Source organism: Suncus etruscus, chromosome 13 (genome assembly GCF_024139225.1).
Source record: "Suncus etruscus isolate mSunEtr1 chromosome 13, mSunEtr1.pri.cur, whole genome shotgun sequence".
NCBI classification, from domain to species: Eukaryota; Metazoa; Chordata; class Mammalia; order Eulipotyphla; family Soricidae; genus Suncus; species Suncus etruscus.
Window position 1 is genome coordinate 46,974,991 of NC_064860.1, and position 21,450 is coordinate 46,996,440.

Below are 21,450 nucleotides of genomic sequence, written 5' to 3' on the forward strand. Positions count from 1 at the left end.
CTTTGTCATTAAAGAAAGACTTCTGACTCTGTAGTTCTCCCATTGGGAATTAGTTTAGAATCAAATTTTGTTTTCATGTTAGTAAACTTTTTACAGTCTCTACCATTATTCCTGGCTTTACTCTCAGAAATTGCTCCTGGCAGGCTCAGGGGACCATATGGGATGCTGGGATTCGAACAGTCATCCTTTTGCATGCAAGGCAAACGCCTTACCTCCATGCGATTTTTAACCAATTATTTCTAGTTAAGTTTTGTTCTGGAAAAAGTGTGTTTTATCTGTACATTTATAGCTGTAAATAGTTGTGCATGTATATGTCTTTATGAACATATTGGTATATTGATATTATTTATACTTATAATCACTATTTTTGTTTGATTTTTAGTTTTTGGGTCACACCCAGTAGCGCTCAGGGGTTATTCCTAGCTCTATGCTCAGAAATTGCTCCTGGTAGGCTCGGGGGACTATATGGGATGCCGGGATTTGAACCAACAACCTTTTGCATGCAAGCCAAATGCTTTGCCTCCATACTATCTCTCTGGCCCCCTTTAATCACTATTTTGAAAGCCTTTTCTTTCCTAACATTCTAAGATATTCATAAAAGAGATCATATTTTCTATCTATGTCTATTTAGATATATATGTATCTGTATATGACATATTTCTGCACTTACTCAGATATATAGGTAAGCATGAAAATCAATTGAAATATATTCCTAATAATAAAACACATTACATCTCTGTACTATTGTTAAATTTTCTTAGAAAAAATGCTTTATCTCATTTTTGTTAAAATAAATGGGGCTAAGTAGATCACATTAGTAGTCTAGCAAAATGACAATCAGCTCCAGGTAACATTAAATAAGAGTTTGCTCCATTTTAGATTTCAGCAAATTAGTGAAGTCTGAATTCAATTTGGGTACTTGATTCGTGTCCCTAATCAATAGCCTGACTGAAAAGAATTGGCTGTGACTTCTCCACTCTTTAGGTCAGTTATATTTAAAGATAGATAAGTGCCACTTAGTAGAATAAGAAAAAGAGTAAATGATTGCATTGTGGTGTGCTATGAAGGACATGCTATACTTGAAAGTATAGAAAAGCCACTATTTCTGGGCTTGAAGTACATTTCTGTAACCAAATTATTATGGGATCTAACATAATACACTTACTACTGGTCTCCCTCAATTTCCTAACCTGTAAAATAGGAGCACTCAAAGTGGTCTATATAGCCAGTTGTCATATAATACTCCATTTTTTAGTGAGAGTTTAACCCTCTTTAAATATAAATTATTTAGCTATAAGAAATCCAAAGCAATTGCTGTCCTGTGCATTTTCATTGGTGAACTCAACAAGGACTCTGGCTTCTCTTGTCCTCCCTGAAGAAAATTGGCGTTGCCACATGGTGCCATCTTTTTTATGACTTTTTCTCAAGCAATATCTCTCGTTATCTTTGTCATTATGTAATTATATATGTTTTATATATAAAAGTTTTATTTATAAGGTATATATCTTTATCAAAATATATCTTTGTTCACTATTTTGATAGCCCTTTTCCTACCATTCTAACATTTCCTAACATTCTAAGATATTAATGAAAGAGATCATGTTTTATATAGTGATATGTTCTTCATATTATTTGTAGTCTATAGTCAGAACTATACTAACAGCTGGTGTTAAATAAAAGCCAGCCAGTAGGCAGTTTTATTTACTTGATTAATGGCCTACCAAAGATTCCAACAATGAATCCTCAATTATAATATGCAAATAGTTAATGTCTAGTAAAGGATAACAAATTCCTTTCTTATAACTGTAAAACCTAAGCACATAGTCTTGAGACAGTCCACTCTGTGTATAGAGGTGTATACATACATGTACATATATGTGAATAAAGTAGAAGTCACTCATCATGTTTACATGATAAAGGTAACCTCTTTTGAAAAAAATCTTTTTTTTTCCCCAGGAGTGAGAAAAATAGGTGGGCGGATGAGTGTGTGTGTATGCAAGAACTCATTTTGGAGAAATGATGTCTTTCTTTCTCTCTGTAAAATTACATTCAATTGACTTCAGAGTTAAATGCTCACTATAAGACAGGAAACAACTGGTGATATTAAATTACTTCATTTCTAGAGGGAATAGTGAAAGAGTTAGCGCCTTTGGCTATGTAACCTTTAAGATATCCAGTTCCTGGATTTCATTTTTGTGACCTAAATAACTTAGAGGGGATTTTCTTTCACATACCACCTTAGAACGAATTGTCTAACTTTCCATGTCATGGCATAAGAGAGCATGGGCGATGGCAGAGATTTAGGAGATGATGCAGGACAGCAACCTCATCAGCAGAGATAGCACTCTGCAAGCTCCTGTGGTTACATAAATGTGATCAGTTCATACTTTACAAAACTCTTTTATGCTTTGTTGTAGAACATTTCTCTGTTAAGATTTGAAATGGCCTACACATTTGTCTATGTTGTCCTCTAGAGGAGATATTCCAGCCTCCATTTTAAATATGTTGGCTGTATAATAAAAAATAATGCCATCAATGCAGTCAATACCTTTGCTAGATTAATGTCTTAAGGTAGTTTTTATCATGGTCTTTGTTCATAAAATTATATAAGACAGATTCTTTGACCTAATAGCTTCATAGCACATTCCAATCCAAAACAAAATGTAAATGTTTCTGATTTGAAAAAAGAATTGGGGACTTTATTTTAGATGATGCTTATCCCAGGAGTCTTGTGTTCTTACAATATAACAATTCCAGAAAATATTCATATGTTCATACTGCTTCATTGTATTCTGGAGGAAATATTATATTGATCTTCAGCAAAGGATAAATGGAGATCTTCATTCTCTCATGCTTGCATTCTCAATTCCACTAAATACTCTCTTAAGTCAACTGGTCATATGCTGGCTTTAGACAAGTCTATAAAATTTTTATCTTATAAATGTAAAGAATAAATAAACATAGTCTTTGGAACTTACGAGAATATTACTATTATTCCAAATACCAAAGTGGTATTGGAGATTCTGAGCTATAAAAATCGATAAAAATTGAGTGGAGGGGCCGGGAAGGTGGCGCTAGAGGTAAGGTGTCTGCCTTGCAAGCGCTAGCATAGGACGGACCTCGGTTCAATCCCCCGGTGTCCCATATGGTCCCCCCAGGCCAGGGGCGATTTCTGAGCGCATAGCCAGGAGTAACCCCTGAGCGTCAAACAGGTGTGGCCCAAACACCAAAAAAAAAAAAAAAAAAAAATTGAGTGGAAAGTAACCTTTAGAAAGTATTTCTGTGTATTGCTCATTTAAGTCACTCTAAAATTTCTCCAGAAATAGAAGTAATAAAGAAGTTTTTAATTTACTATGGTTCTTGTCTTGCTTCACATTTTATGAAGTAACATTTTATGAAGTAATATAAAAGAATGAGGTATGTGTTAGTCTATATATAATCATTTATATGTTATATCTACATTAAGTTACATACATTAAGTTCATCACATTAGGTTCAGCATTAAAATTTAATTTTATCCTTAACCATATAATTACTTGATTATACTTGATTTTTTTTGATGTCTTTCAGCTTTTTAGTTTTTTTAGTTTAATGCTAGGTGACACTTGGAGTTTTCATACTCATGTGAGTTACAGAATTTTATGGAAGAAGGGACTGGAGAGATAGCACAGAGGTAGGGTAGGTCATTTGCCATGCATGCCGCCAAACCAGGACAGATGGTGTTTCCAATCCTGGCATCCCATATTGTCCCCTGAACCTGCCAAAAGCGATTTCTGAGTGCAGAACCAGGAGTAACTCCTGAGCACCACGGGGTGTGACCCAAAAATACAAAAAAAAAAAAAAAAAGAAAAAGAAAAAGAAAAGAGAAAAGGAAGAGAGGCTGGTTAGCTTAGAAGCCATGTGAAATATGTACATTGTGGTTAGGGCCTTATTAATACAATTTTATGTTTCCTGAAACTTCATCTGACTGCCTGTGGAACATTTCCTCCCTGTTACCCTGATACCTACAGACCTGCCAGGTTATATGAGCTGCAAACTTGGTTTAGCAGGCTAAACCAAGAAGGGCCTCACCATTTTTCATCCATCCACTCCATGCACCAATAGGACTCCATTTAATAATAACCACAACACACTGTGTCTTACAGTGAAGAAATGAAAAATAACTATTGTACTCTTAACAGAGTTATATTTTATCTTGATATTGCTAGCTTTTTCTATCTAGTTAATATGTAAACCTAAATTGATAATCTAGTCCAGTATTTTCTCCTGCTTTTCTAAAAGTTTTCAGCAGTTCACCAAGAAGGACCAGAAGCCTCCCAAACATCACAAATGGACCACCGGCAGAATAAAGGATCATGAACAGAGTCTATAGTGGATCCCATGACAATATACTCCAAGGGCGGAGAAACCCCATACATCTTAGGCCATGTGAATCCCTTTTTGAATGACCCCAATATTTACTGTGCCTGGGCAGGGAGAAAAAAATCTTGTTTATTTTTCATATATTACTTTTTATCTTCATGTACCACTATTATCATTTTATTTACCTATTTATTTTTGGTCGATTTCTTTGTTTTAGTGTGGTTATTGAAGTTATTGCCCCATTTATCTTTTTTTTTTTTTCTTTCTTTCAGATTTTTGGGAGGCACCAGGCAGCGCTCGGGGATTTTTCCTGGCTCCGGGCTCAGAGATGGCTTCGGGCGGGCATGAGGGACCATGTGGGGCACCAAGATTCGGGCCGATGACCTCCTGCATGAAAGGCAGACGCCTTGCCTCTATATTATCTCTCTGGCCCCTTCTTTTCCCTCTCCATGTGCTATGCCATGGTGCCTATCTCAAGATCGCGGCTTTTTTTTTTTTTTTGGTTGTGTATTTGTTGGTTTTGTTCTGTTCTGGTGGTGCTTAGCGTTCGCGTTGGAACTCTTAATAGATATTTGACACTGCATTTCGTAGGGGTAGAGTGTTTCACCTTCTTTTTCTCCTTCGCCTCTCAAATCGATGACGAGAGCCTCTAGAAGAATTTTACTTATTTCCGGCGTATTAGACTTTTACCCCAGTTTATCACTTTTCTCCTCTTCAAACAAAACCACATAACTTGAACTACCTTCTCCTGCCTCCTAACTAGAGGGGGAAATAAAGGAGGCATCAGGACCAAACAGGTGTAAGACTACGAAGTAATAGGATAGGTACAGAGGGGACCACATATTCTAGCAGCCCCAGGGGTGAGAGAAGAGGATATGGGTGGTAGGACAAAAAGGGAGGAGTAGGGAAGACAAACCGGTGATGGGAATCCCCTTTGATCTTATGTAAATATGTAACTAAGATATTATTGTCAACAATATGTAAGCCACTATGATCAAAATAAAAATTATGTTAAAAAAAAGTTTTCAGCAGTTAATATCCATTCTTCTTCAACTGATTAAGGAATTAATTTAGGAATAATTTGGACATTCATAGGAGAGAGCTAATAAAGCATATTACTGGATTGAATCATGAAAGATAAGCACCCAAGTGTATTATAAAATACATTAGATATAAAGTCTATTTAATAAGCATGCCCAATTTTTTAAATACATTTTATTTTAATTATAGTGGCTTACATATCGTTCACAGTAATATTCCAGGTACATATTTACATTGAATCAGGGGAATTCCCACCACTGAATTGTCCTCCCACAACCACTCCCATCCTGCCTCCCATATTCTCCACTCTCCCCCCCAGGGGCTGCTAGAATGCGTGGTCCCTTCTGTGTCTAGTTTATTACTTAGTGGTCTTATAACTGTTTGGTCTTGGTGCCTCCATTACTGCCCCCTCCACTTGGGGGGGGCGGGACTAGAAAGTTCAAGCTGGTGGTTTTGTTTGAGGAAGAGAAAGGTAATATAATGGGGTAAAAATCGACTACGCTGACTATGAGCATAGTCATTCTAGAGGCTCTCATCCTTGGTTTGGGGGACAATGGGGGAAAGAAGAAAGTGAGACACCACAACAGTTCAAAAAGAGGAATCAAATAAGATATCCAGTGAGCACTGCAGCACTAAAATATGCACCACATAGTTGCCATGGTCTCGAGATATGAAATATGACAAGGTGCAAAGAGGAAGAAGAGAAAAGAAGAAAGAAAAAGTAAATATATAATTAAAAATAATGGACAACTACTTCAATATCTACACCAAAACAAAGAAATCGACAGAAACTAGATTAAAAAATAATAATAAATAAATTAAATGAATAAATAAAAATAAAAAATAAAAAAAGAAGGATTATTTAGTGTTTTTTGTCTCTTCCTCCCCCTCTGCATAGGCACAGTAAATATTGGGGTCATCCGTAACAGGAATCCCCTTGGCCTAAGAGATACAGGGTTTCTCTACCCTTGGAATATATTGTCATGGGATTATCTATAGACTCCTTTCATGTTCATTTACTCTCCCCTTGGTGTTTTTGTGCCGTATGGAAGACTTCTGCTCCGATCTGGATGATAAAGGCAGACCTCTAATCTAGAGATCTCAGTCTGTGCACAGGTCAAGGAGTGGAACTTATGATGAAGACTTTCTTTGTGAATTTAGAAGTTCTGTTTCCTCGATGTCATTTTAATCTGTCTTCTGTGGTTAGTGGTCTTGGCCCTTGCGCTGAAACTCGGATGGAGCCTGGGATATCGTCTTTCGTTATGTTTCCAGAAGACCCATTCAGTTGCAATTGCCTCAGTCAGGACTCTGGAATTGGAGGTCATGATTGTTAGCATGCCCAATTTTTATAGGTTCATATTCAGGAGTAATGATGGTGAATAGATATCATTTGACCTCTATTATTTGGACTAAAAACACTTGGAACTCATGGGTATAAAATAAAAGAATATAACATTTTAGTCATTAGGAGCAAAAAGGCAGAAAACTGAATAACAGACTTTATTGAGTATATGGAGAGGAGACCTAAGTTTCAAGAAATACAAGGGAGGAAATATGCTAGTAATCCTGGGAGGTATTGGAAGAGAAAATCTCATCCAAAGGACAAACTACATTTTGTTCAAAGAGTTCCAACAGATCATTGTTAACTAAAAGAAGAGGCAGTTCAGGGAGAGCGTTAACCTTCATTTATAATTCCACTGCTTTTAAATGAAACTGTCCTAATAAAACTGATCTAAAATTAGCAATTAATTTGGTAGGCTAGCCTTACAAAAGCAGCCATCAACTTTATTATATTGACAAATGTAACTAACTGCCTTAGGTCAGAGATTAACTGGAAAGAGTTTTGAGACTACCTGAAAGAATTACTTTGCTCAGGCATAAATTTGTCAGTGAGTCAACTACGAAAGTGTGCAAAACCTAATGCAGTATCCTGTATCTGGGACTTCCGTGTCATTTTATTTCTACATTCCAGAAATAGATTTGTTATATAATCAATGGAAGACAGAAACCAAATATGGCAGTCTGTCAAATTAGAAATTTATTTAGATATGTGACAAGTTCTCCACTGGATGATGAGTCCTGATGAGACAGGACCCTTAGCAATTACTTGATGGCCACTGATACCTTATGTGTATACTTCTCACTTCCTTCCTCCATGGCCAACAGGCATGATAATTACCAAAAATAATCTCACCTATGCTTAAGAATGATTGCTGCCTGTCACTGCACAGCACTAAGAGTCAGTGTATTTCTGGATCTAGCTTATTTTCCTTCTTGAGGGGTCAAGAGTCTGCCTTGCTAATAGATTGATGGTAGACTACCTAACTTCTCACTAACAGGAATATTTTACCATCTATCCTGGATAGTTGACTTTTACACTATATTTGTATATACTTACTTGTATACAAGTATACTTTTGTATATTACAAACCAGCTTAATTCTGTTTTATTAATAGTTCAGATATAGAACAAATCAAACCTTCACTCCTCTACCCCCTCTCCCCAAAAAGTAACAAAAACATATTGCCATCATTATAGTACAAATCAACAGCCAAATAACTGAAATTATAGAAGTAGTTTAAATTCTTTTTAAAAACTTGAAAGCATAACTTTGGTTATTTCCAATTAGCATTAAATCGGTAGATTAAGTGAGTAAGAATGACTTGAGATATCCTGAAATAAATTAGGAACTTGTGCTCTATCTTTGAGGAAATTTCAGCAAATATTTAGAGGCCAAAAAAAGGAAGACACTGAATAAACCCCAACTACCTGTCACCATAATATAAAAAAACACTTTATTAAAAGATAAAAAAGAGGCTTTAAATTATTAGAAAAAGTCTAAATGAAATAAAGTCTATGTCTACAATAAGAGTAATTAAAGTTATTATAGTAACAAAGTATTTAAAGTAACAAATAACGAAGTATTTAAAAACAAAGTTTTACTTTTGACAAAGTAAAAAAAAGTAACAAAATCACATGGGTTTTGAAGCATGAGAGATCCTACTTGTAATTTTACAAACTTTTAAAAATCTTATAAAATACATTCGCATCAATTCTAATTTGGAGTAATATACCAAGAAGAGACTACTGATATGGGCCAGTGTGTAAGGAGGTGAGAGAATTTAACATATACATCACAAATTACAAAGAGAGGTAGAACTTGAAGATGTGAGCCAATTTTGAGAATAATTATAATAGTTGGGAAGTGGACCATTAAGAGAGAGCTACTTTCATAACATGTCAGTGTGGAGCAAGAGAGTAAGGAAAAAATACAGCTGATCTTCCCTCAGTTAAGGAGACCAAAATATCAAGAAATTCCAGTGTATCTTAATGGACCAGTTGACCTTACCCTCTAGTTTGCTGAGAGCATGCATCTGAAGATCGAGTTTGCTCCCCCCCCCCACTTTTTTTTTTTTTGCTTTGTTTTCAGGGCCACACTCAGCTATGTTCAGGATTTACTCCTGGCTCTGTGTTCAATGATCATTTCTGTTGTGCTTAGTGTACCATAGGCAGTGTGGAATTGAATTCTCAGATGTATGCAAGGCAAGTGGTTTAACCATTGCACTATCTCTCCAATTCCCTGGACATCTGTTTCACCAGTGACCAAAATACCCTGGATTGTAGAATCTAGAATAATTTAATTATTGTATCAATATATATTTTTGAATAGAACTGAATCAATAAATAGAATCAAAGCGTAGAATCATTGAATGGGATTATTAGTAATGAGTCAGTTAATTAATTATATCAGACCTACTAAATTTTTCTTTGTTTGAGGCAAAAAGACAGTACATCAGATAAGGCACTTTTCTTGCATACAGCTCTAAAGGTTTGATCCCTGACACTTCATATGTTTCCCTAAGTACTGCTAGAAGTGATCCCTGAACACAGAGTCAAGAATAAATCCTGAGAATAGTTGTTGTGGCTCCAAATATCGCCCAAAAATATATAAACACATTTTTTTCTTTGCTCAAACTTTTTATTTGTATGAAGAATATCATATAGTACATCCAAAGTCCAGTATATTCACCACATTTTACTTTAGAACAATTTCAACATTAAAGTAGATTTTTTTCCTAATTTATAATGGATTGAATACATATTCAGCTCAGAAGACAAATCTTAGCATAAATTAATTTATTAATCGACAAAGAACATGATGTATTTTGGTTCGATTTACTTTGAAAAGTGATAATTTTTTTTCAGACTGACAATTATGAAACAATATTGTTACTGAGCCCAAAATAACTTCCTTACATAGTACTTTATGTTTATAGAAATATTTTCTAGTTTTAAATAATTAGACACTTCCCTAACATAATAGTGTCTACAGATCTGCTTTGTAATATGTTTGCTATTCTGTAAGCTTTTTGAAATTATCTTTTAAAATACAAGTGCTGTTCTGTTAAATTTAATGAATTGTTATTATGTGCATTCAAATTTGATGGGAATTTACAGCTTGTTTTTAAAGAAACAATTTTTCATAAGTTCCTTTTATTTGAGTTGTGAATTCCCTGGAAAGTTAAAAATTAAGGGACTATAATTCTATATTTTTGATTTGTATAAAACTCTTATGCCTATAAAGAGTAATGATCAAGAGTAAGGTCAACTTGGAAATAAAAGTAAATTTCATTATTGTGTTCTCTCTCTTTCTCTTCATTAGATCTTTTTTAAATGCATATTACATACAATTTTATTATGTAGTTATTATAATTTGGACAAAACTAAATACTAAAATGATAAAATACTAAAAATACTAAAATGGATCTTTCCACTTTCTGTGCAAAAATGTGTAAATCGTAGTAAAATTTGTGAAATGTTTTGACTTTTGAAAAATATGCCTCATACTGAATAACCAGTGACTCCAAGATGAAATCAAAGAGGAAATCAAAACCTTCCTAGAAACAAATGATAAAGGAGACACAAACTATCAGAACTTATGGGACACAGCAAAAGCGGTACTGAGAGAAAAAATTATAGATTTGCAAGCACACATCAGGAAAGAAGAAGGGGTATACCTAAAGAGCTTAATGACACAGCTCATAGAATTAAAAAGTTTTCAACAAAAGGAACCAAAAATAGAGAGACAGAAGGAAATAACAAAGCTGAGAGCAGAAATCAATGAAGTGGAAACCTGAAAAACAATCCGAAAGAACAATGAAAGCAGAAGTTGGTTCTTTGAAAAAATAAACAAGATTGATAGACCACTGGCAAAACTAACAAAGAAAGAGAGAGAAAGAAATGTGATAACTCATATTAGGAATGAAAAAGGAGAGATCACTACTGATATGACAGAGATTCAAAGGGTAATCAGAAACTACTTTGAGAAACTCTATGCCACTAAAAATGAGAACCTGGAAGAAATGGATAAATTCTTTGACTCTTATAATCTTCCACGGTTCAATGAAGAGGATGCAGCATACCTAAACACCCCCATCACTATTGAGGAAATTAAGACAGTAATCAAATGTCTGCCCAAAAACAAAAGACCACACACAGATGGACTCACTAATGAATGCTTTCAAACTTTTCAAGAGGAACTACTACCAATCCTGGCAAGACTCTTTCATGAAATTGAACAAATGGAAACACTTCCAAATAGCTTTTATGAAGCCAACATCACCTTGATAACTAAACCAGACAGAGATGCTACAAAAAAAGAAAATTACAGACCAATATCGCTGATGAACACAGATGCAAAGATCCTCAGCAAAATCCTGGCAAATAGGATTCAATGCCTCATTAAGAAGATCATCCACTACAATCAAGTAGGTTTCATCCCAGGAATGCAAGGATGGTTTAACATCCGTAAATCTATCAACATCATACACAACATCAACAACAAGAAAAATAAAAACCACATGATCATATCAATAGATGCAGAGAAAGCATTTGATAAGGTCCAACACCCATTCTTGATCAAAACTCTCAGCAAGATGGGAATGGAAGGAACCTTTCTCAATATAGTTAAGGCCATCTACCACAAGCCAGTGGCAAATATTATCCTCAATGGAGAAAAACTAAAAGCCTTCCCTCTAAATTCTGGCACAAGACAAGGTTGTCCTCTCTCACCACTCCTATTCAACATGGCACTGGAAGTACTTGCTATAGCAATTAGGCAAGAAAAAGATATCAAGGGAATCCAGATAGGAAAGGAAGAAGTCAAGCTCTCACTGTTTGCAGAAGACATGATACTCTACTTAGAAAACCCTAAAGACTCCACCAAAAAGCTTCTAGAAACAATAGACTCATATAGCAAGGTGGCAGGCTACAAAATTAACACACAAAAATCAATGGCCTTTCTATACACCAATAGTAATAAGGAAGAAATGGACATTAAGAAAACAACCCCATTCACAATAGTGCCACACAAACTCAAATATCTTGGAAACAACTTGACTAAAAATGTGAAGGAACTATACAAAGAAAACTATAAAACTCTGCTCCAAGAAATAAGAGAGGACACACAGAAATGGAAATGCAAACCCTGCTCATGATTTGGCAGGATTAGCATCATCAAAATGGCAATCCTCCCCAAGGCATTATACAGATTTAATGCTATCCCTCTACAGATACCCATGACATTCTTCAAATAAGTGGATTAGGCACTTTTGAAACTCATTTGGAACAATAAACACCCTCAAATAGGTAAAGCAATCATTGGGAAAAAGAATATGGGAGGAATTACTTTCTCCAACTTTAAACTGTACTACAAAGCAATAGTTATCAAAACTACATGGTATTGAAATAAGGAAAGGCCCTCACATCAGTGGAATAGGCTTGAATACTCAGAAAATGTTCCCCAGACATACAATCACCTAATTTTTTTATAAAGGAGCAGTAAATCCTAAATGGAGCAGGGAAAGCATCTTCAACAAGTGGTGTTGGCACAATTGGATAGCCACTTGCAAAATATTGAACTTAGACCCCCAGCTAACATCATGTATGAAGGTAAAATCCAAATGGATTAAAGACCTCGATATCAGCCCCAAAACCATAAGATATATAGAACAGCACATAGGCAAAACACTCCAGGACATTACAGGCATCTTCAAGGAGGAAACTGCACTCTCCAAGCAAGTGAAATCAGAGATTAACAGATGGGAATATATTAAGCCGAGAAACTTCTGCACCTCAAAGGAAATAGTGCCCAGAATACAAGAGCCCCCCACTGAGTGAGAGAAACTATTCACCCAATACCCATCAGATAAGGGGCTAATCTCCAAAATATACAAGGCACTTGCAGAACTTTACAAGAAAAAAAAAAAACATCTAATCCCATCAAAAAATGGGGAAAAGAAATGAACAGACACTTTGACAAAGAAGAAATAAAAATGGCCAAAAGACACATGAAAAAATGCTCCACATCACTAATCATCAGGGAGATGCAAATCAAAACAATGAGATACCACCTCTCACCACAGAGAATGGCACACATCACAAAGAATGAGATTAAACAGTGTTGGCGGGGATGTGGAGAGAAAGGAACTCTTATCCACTGCTGGTGGGAATGCCGTCTAGTTCAACCTTTATGGAAAGCGATATGGAGATTCCTCCAAAAACTGGAAATCGATCTCCCATATGACCCAGCTATACCACTCCTAGGAATTTACGCTAGGAACAGAAAAATACAATACAAAAATCTCTTCCTTACACCTATATTCATTGCAGCACTATTTACCATAGCAAGACTCTGGAAACAACCAAGATACCCTTCAACAGTCGAATGGCTAAAGAAACTGTGGTACATATACACAATGGAATATTATGCAGCTGTCAGGAGAGATGAAGTCATGAAATTTTCCTATACATGGATGTACACGGAATCTATTATTCTGAGTGAAATAAGTCAGAGAGAGAGAGAGAAATGCAGAATGGTCTCACTCATCTATGAGTTTTAAAAAAAATGACATTCTTTCGATAATAATTTTTAGACACAAAAGAGAAAAGAGCTGGAAGTTCCAACTCACCTCAGAAAGCTCACCACAAAGAGTGATTAGTTTAGTTAGAGAAATAACTACATTTTGAACTGTCCTAATGATGAGAATGTATGAAGGAAATGGAGAGCCTGTTTAGAGTACAGGCGGGAGTCGGGTGGGGTGGGGGAAAATTGGGACATTGGTGATGGGAATGTTGCACTGCTGATGGGTGGTCTTCTTTACATGACTGAAACCCAAACACAATCATGTATGTAATCAAGGTGTTTAAATAAAAAAAAAGAAAAAAAAAAAAAGAAGATCATCCACTACAATCAAGTAGGTTTCTTCGCAGGAATGAAAGGATGGTTTAACACCTGTAAATCTATCAACATAATAAACAACATCAATAACAAGAAAAATAAAAATCACATGATCACATCAAGAGACACATAGAAAGCATTTAATAAGGTTCAACACACATTCTTGATCAAAACTCTCAGCAAGATGGGAATGGAAGGAACCTTTCTCAATACAGTTAAAGCCATCTACCACAAGCCAGAGGCAAATATTGTCCACAATGGAGAAGAACTCAAGGCCTTTCCTCTAAATTCTGGTACAAGACAAGGATGTCCTCTCTCACCACTCCTATTCAACATAGCACTGGAAGTCCTTGTTATAGTGATTAGGCAAGAAAAAGATATCAAGGGAATCCAGATAGGAAAGGAAAAAGTCAAGCTCTCACTGTTTGCAGATGACATGATACTCTATCTAGAAAAACCCTAAAGACTCTACCAAAAAGCTTCTAGATACAATACACTCATATAGCAATGTGGCAGGTTACAAAATTAATACACAATAATCAATGGCCTTTCTATACACAAATAATAATAGGGAAGAAATGGAAATTAAGAAAACAACCCCATTCACAATAGTGCCACACAAACTCAAATATCTTGAAATCAACTTGACTAAAAATGTGAAGGACCTATACAAATAAAACTATAAAACTCTGCTACAAGAAATAAGAGAGGACACGCGGAAATGGAAACACATATCCTTGCTCATGGATTGGCAGGATTAACATCATCAAAATGGCAATACTCCCCAAAGCAAAATACAGATTTAATGCAATCCCTCTAAAGATATCCATGACATTCTTCAAAGAAGTGAATCAGACACTTTTGAAATTCATTTGGAACAATAAAACACCCACAAATAGCTAAAGCAATCATTGGAAAAAAGAATATGCAAGGAATTACTTTTCCCACTTTAAACTTTACTACAAAGCAATAGTTATCAAAACATCATGGTATTGGAATAAAGACAGGACCTCAGATCAGTGGAATAGACTTGAATACTCAGAGTGTGTTCTCCAGACATACAATCACCTAATTTTTTATAAAGGGGCAAGAAATCCTAAATGGAGCAAAGAAACCCTCTTCAACAAGTTGTGTTGACACAAATGGCTAGCCACTTGCAAAAAATTGAACTTAGACCTCCAGTTAACATCATGTATGAAGGTAAAATCCAAATGGTTGAAAAACTGTGATATCAGATCCGAAACCATAAGATATATAGAACAATACTTAGGCAAATCACTCCAGGACATTGAGACTACAGGCATCTTCAAGGAGGAAACTGCACTCTCCAAGCAGGTGAAAGCAGAGATTAACAGATGGGAATATATTAAGCCGAGAAACTTCTGTACCTAAAAGGAAATAGCGCCCTGAATACAAAAGCACCCCACTGAGTGGGAGAAACTATTCACCCAGTACCCATCAGATAAGGGGCTAATCTCCAAAATATACAAGGCACTGACAGAACTTTACAAGAAAAAAATATCTAATCCCATCAAAAAATGGGAAGAATATATGGACAAACACTTTGACAAAGAAGAAATACAAATGGCCAAAAGACACATGAAAAAAATGCTCCACATCACTAATCATCAGGGAGATGCAAATCAAAACAACTATGAGGTACCATCTCACACCCCATAGATTGGCACACATCACAAAGAATGGCGGGGATGTGGAGAGAAAGGAACTCTTATTCACTGCTGGTGGGAATGCCGTCTAGTTCAAACTTTATGGAAAGCGATATGGAGATTCCTCTAAAACCTGGAAATCGAGCTCCCATACAATCCAGCTATACCACTCCTAGGAATATACCATAGGAACACAAAAATACAATACAAAAATCCCTTCCTTACACCTATATTCATTGCAGCACTATTTACCATAGTAAGACTGTGGAAACAGCTAAGATACCCTTCAACAGACGAATGGCTAAAGAAACTGTGGTACATATACACAATGGAATATTATGCAGCCATCAGGAGAGATGAAGTCATGAAATTTTCCTATACATGGATGTACATGGAATCTATTATGCTGAGTGAAATAAGTCAGAGAGAGAGAAAGACGCAGAATGGTCTCACTCATTTATGGGTTTTAGGAAAAATGAAAGACATTCTTGCAATAATAATTTTCAGACACAAAAGAGAGATGGGCTGGAAGTTACAGCCCACCTCATGTAGATCACCACAAACAGGGATGTGTTAATTAGAGAAATAACTACATTTTAAACTATCCTAACAATGAGAATGTATGAGGGAAATAGAAAGCCTGTCTAGAGTTCAGGTGGGGGTCGGGTGTGGAGGAGGGAGATTTGGGACATTGGCGATGGGAATGTTGCACTGGTGATGGGTGTTGTTCTTTACATTGCTGAAACCTAAACACAATCATGTATGTAATCAAATTGTTTAAATAAAATATATATTAAAAATATATGCCCATTTTTAATAATAATATGCATATTATAAATATATCATAAGAGTAACTCAGCTGAAAACAGCTCTGAGAATAATATCCTAAACTGTTATAGAATTATAGAAGTTATAAAATTGTAAGAATTAAAAGTAACTTTAATTTTGAAATTTATTTAAGTTGCATGTATACAGAATTATAATTTACCCTGTGTATATTACTACATTCTGATCACCATCAAAAAGAATATTGGTACTATTGGTTGCTTCTTTATCTGTTTTTCTTTATCTACCCTCCTCTCTGCCATAAACACCAATCTTTTCTCTATCTAAAAGTAGGTTTTGTTTTGATTCTCCATCTTTAATATAGGAGTGCAATATCTAATTTTCAATTTTTTATCGATTTCTCTTTGTATAACATTTTACAAATCTTTCATGTTTTCACAAAAGGAAAGATTGTGTCATTTTTATAGCTCAGTAGTATTTCACTACAAGTGTGTGTTTGTGTAGTTACAGTATCTTTTATTTATTCCACCATCTACAGATACTTTGTTTGCTTTCAGATCTTAATCATCATAAACAATGCTACACTTAACATCAGGTGCATATTCCTTTTCAAAACAGTGACTAGTTGTTTGCTTTTTTTCTGGGTTAGAGGATTAGTAGTCTCCCAAGCAGTGCTCAGACAGTGCAGGTCCATCTTTCAGTGATGCTCTTGTCAACCAATTGTACCAGCCAGTTTAGGTCAGAGCATTAAGGCTGCTCAAGTATTGAACCTGAGAGGGGGCCACCAAACCATCATGACAATGCTCAAGAGACTCTTTTGTGCCAGGGATAGAACTCAGGTTCACCTTGTGTTCTTGTTCACCTATTGTTTTTCTGACTTTGGAAACATGCCCAGGAGTGACATAATTACATATGGTATTCATATTTTTTATTTTTAGAGGAATTTTGGAGTATTTTTATAGTGACTCTACAAATTTAGTTTCCTACCAATAGGGCATACAAATTACATTCTCAGGGGCCAATGAGATACAAGAGTCAGCAAGGCATTTGATTCTCATGTGATTAACCTGAATTGGACTCCAGCACCTCTTATTATCTTTGGAGCCCCACCAGGTGTCATCCCTGAGCACAAATTCACTAGTAAAAGAGAAACACCAATGGGTATGAACCCTCAAGTAAATAAACAAACAAAAAAGATTAACTTTTCTTCACAACCTCACCATCACTTGTTGTTTCTCTCATTTTGATCATCATTAAAATGTATTTTAGGTGACAGCACATCATGGTTTGATTTACATCTTCTTAATCATGGATGACACACATTTTGAAAGCAAGTGTTTTAAAGCTACTTTTAATGTATCTAACTCATTGGTGTCCTTTATTTTCTTAAAGTTACTAGTCAATCTTATCTATCCGCCCATGAATGATCATGTTATTAGGATATTTCTCTTCTAGTAGGAGAATGATTTCATTTCTTAATTAGTCATCCCTCTCATCTTTTCTTAAGACCTAAAGAAATTAGAAAAAAGAAAGCAGGATAAGAATCAGAAGATTTGTAAAGGAAATAGGTAAAAGAGAAACAAATCCCTGCTGAAAATACATAAGAGCATAATCTTCTGCATACCCTTGGCTATGCACCTTCAATATCCAAGGCTACAATTTATATGGACTGAACTGTGGTTCAGTCTGGATTTATTCAAGGCTCTCATCTAATCATTGCAGTTTTGGCCCCCAAAAGAATACACTTAAAAGAAATATCCATAAGCAATTGATATAATTGATAGCATCTAATTAAATTTTACAGATCTCCTTTTGTGTTTCATCCTACATCTAGATATGATGATATGGTATTGTAATTGCCTCTTATTCCTGCTGCTGTGTGTCACTTTTCTGGGCATTCCAAAGACCAACTTTCATTTATACCCCCAGAGTAAATTGAAGAATCAGATGTTCTAATCAGATATTTATTGATCATTATCAAATAAGGGAGGGAAAATAACATTAAAGTAACTGAGTAGCACTAAAAGTAACTAAGACAAATGTAGTAATTATTTTATTTATATCTGCAAGAACTCTTATAAACTAAAGGAAGGCGCACTATCCCTTATTATATAAGAATAAATCCCTGTGCTATAGGATTAAATTTAGAAAGTGTCATTAATGAGGTTGTACCACAGTTTCATACCAATACATTCATGAATAGGAATAGAAATGCTGTAGATAATGACGTAACCAGTGATCTGAATGATGCGTTGGGTTTTTCATGCTGATCAAAGTGATGAAAATATTTCAGAGCATACATGTTTCATTAAGAGGGATGGAGGTTTTAGCTGGAATATAACTCATTATAATAATACCAGCTGCTCAAATGATAGCCACATGGCATGTACTTATGGAGTGCCTACTATGTACTCCACATTCAACTTGCTTTTAGTGATGCTCTAACAATGTTGAAAGGGCTATGTCTTGTACAAAATTACTTCAAAATAACACAGAATGACAAACTAGTGCTCTACAAAAGTAAGTGCGCCTTCAGGAAGTCATTTTCTCTCCTCTCTGACTTAGCTAACATCAACTTCATAATTCCATCATTTTCCAAATAATGACAATCATAGGCATCCTTTTCTTCTTCCAGAGATGGAAAAATGGAAAATGTCTCTTTCACATAAAAGCAAAGTTTGGATAATTGCAAATTCTCTAATTTTCACAAAAACCTGAAACTTGATCCTATTTCCCTATCATATTATAAATAACCCTACCAACTTGCCCAAAATAAATTCTTTTTTTAATTAAAAATATAATGTAGTTTAGGTAATAAGATTGCAGTGATGTTGAAGTTTTTAATGTTGAGGCACAAAGTTACTGTACCCCACTCCATCAAAGTGCCTATGACCAACCAACATTATCTAGTGTCACTCTTTGTCTAATCTTCACACCCTTTGCTATTTATTGCTAAAGTTTTTATTGTTAAATTTTATAATGTAAGGCCAACAGTTGGCATTGTTTGGTCTATTCCCTTGTTTTGTCTCTTTCTATTCCACAGATGAGTGAGATAATTTGTTATTTGTTTTTATCCTTCTGGCTTATTTTGTTTAACATACTAGCCTTCAATTCCATCCATATTACAGCAAACTTGAATTGTCAGCATGAGGCTGAAATTCTTTAAGAATAAAAAGTGAGGGATTGGAGCAAGCATACAGTGGGTAGGGCACTTGCCTTGCATATGGCTGACCTGGATTCAATCCTTGGCACCCCAAATAGTCTCCTGAGTTTTGCTAAAAGTTATCCCTAAGTACAGAGCCAGGAGTAAGCCCTTAACACCATTGTGTGTGCCTCAAAGAAAAAGAGAAAAAGTAAAAAATTGTACACAATCAATTGAAAATACTATAAATGATCCAAAATTCATTTATTTGCTACATACAATCTAACATGACAACATAGGTATAAATATTATACTAATACTTTTAGAAGTATATAGTTAAATGAAATGAGTTCATTGAAATATTTAAATAAATTTCTACTTTTAACTTTTCAGCAAATATACTAACACTTAAGCTTGTTTGTTCTTTCTATTCATAGTCATTTTCATCCTCTCCTGTGTCCTGTTTTATCTGTCTTCAACTTTTTATTAGTCAGTATATCTTCAGGACTCTCAAAAGCTTTTACTGGACTCTATTACAAAGCCATAACTGATCAATTACCTGGTCACCTGAAGAATGAATATCTCCTTTTTGCCTTGCCTTAGACGCCATTAAAATACTAGTTTCTTTTTTGTAAAATTTACTATCATTTACTTTCATTGTCTAAATTGTGGTATTTGAATTGATCTCCTATTTTCATTTTGTTTTCTCACTCCTTCCCCTCATTTGTGCTGCCTTTGGGTATTTACCCAAATGTCACCTTTACCTAAAGCTTATCTCGATTCATATCTAAATCTGATAGTTCTGTTCTAGAACTCAGTGGTAGTTATAATACCACAGTAAGCAATCCATTGATTAAATAGTGTGCCATTTTCCTTTCTCTGCTTTTAAAGAAAGAAAAAATACTCCATATCTTATCACCTTTCTATAACTCCCTCCAAGTTTTCTGGGAATATACAGAGTGAGGGTAAAGAATTTCTTTTTTTTTTTTCAAATATCTTTTATTTTATTTTTTTCTTATATCACTGTGATTTACCAAGTTGTTCATTTCAGGCATTAAATGTTCCAACACCAATCACAACACCAATGTGACCTTCCCTCCACCGATATCTTCCCGTTTCCTACCACTCTAACCTTAGTAGGCACAAAATGTTTACTTCATATTATTTGCTGCAGCACAAAGGCAAATGAAACTATCAGAACATAGATCAATAAAAGTCACACTTGTGTATAGCCTGTGAGGTAGGAGATTGAGATCTAAGGTAATACTGAAGAAAGGAATATATAAGATATATTTGCTTAAAGAATTTCTAATAGGGAAAGAGTTTTTCATATCAATATCTCATATTTTTCTGATACATAGAATAAAATTCTGATGATTCACCATGATTATAAAGGACCCATAACTTCTGTGCCTAACTTGTCCCTGGCCAGTTCTCAGGCCATACTCATCTAAATTCTAACATAATAGTTGACTTTATTTTCCTAAATTGTGCCCACTTCTTGGCTTCTCAATTACTGTGGCACTAATTATTTAGGCTAGCTCTCAGGTTTATTGTCTTCTCCTTAGGAAGTCAACCAACTTAAACTAGGCCTCCATTCTCCTCTGATATTATTCTGTATCCCTACTTCCTTTCTTTCTAGCATAGTCTGTCCCTCTTGTACTCATTAAGAATTCACATGCATTGACTAGGATGCAAATCCTCCGAAGGTGTGTGTCTTCATTAATTGCAATACCATCCAAGTTGGGATATCATAGTTCAGTGAGCCGGTACTATTCATGTGTTAAGTAAATTGGCAAATATGAGTCACCTAAATGGGACATTGAACATGATTTAAAACTTGACTTACAGCATTTTCTCCCTGACAAGGGGAACTTATGTGAACTTATCAGTGAACTTGTCTGATCTTCCATTCTCTATGACCTTTTAAAATATTTGATTTCAAGGACCAAATGAGGTTTGTGGGTAGAACTCCTCCTCATCAAACTATGAGACTTTACTCAAACACTCTTTAGAGTTGCTGGGCATATAAATGATCTTTCTACTGTCTTTCTTTTCTCTTTACACATCATAGCAAGTTTTTCTCCACTAAGCATCCCGATGTAATGTTATCTTCCTCTAACATGTTCCTTCTCTGTTCAGAATCCCTATCAAATATAAAACACATCTGTTCTTAAGAAGAAAGGCAATTCTCTAAATAAAAGACTACTAGA

At 35.2% G+C, this 21,450-nt stretch overlaps 1 protein-coding gene across 4 annotated transcripts in view; it reads left to right on the forward strand.

The window, feature by feature from the left end:
• Nucleotides 1-21,450, forward strand: part of GRIK1 (glutamate ionotropic receptor kainate type subunit 1) — a 495,577-nt gene that overhangs the window by 197,432 nt on the left and 276,695 nt on the right. The window lies entirely within an intron of this gene.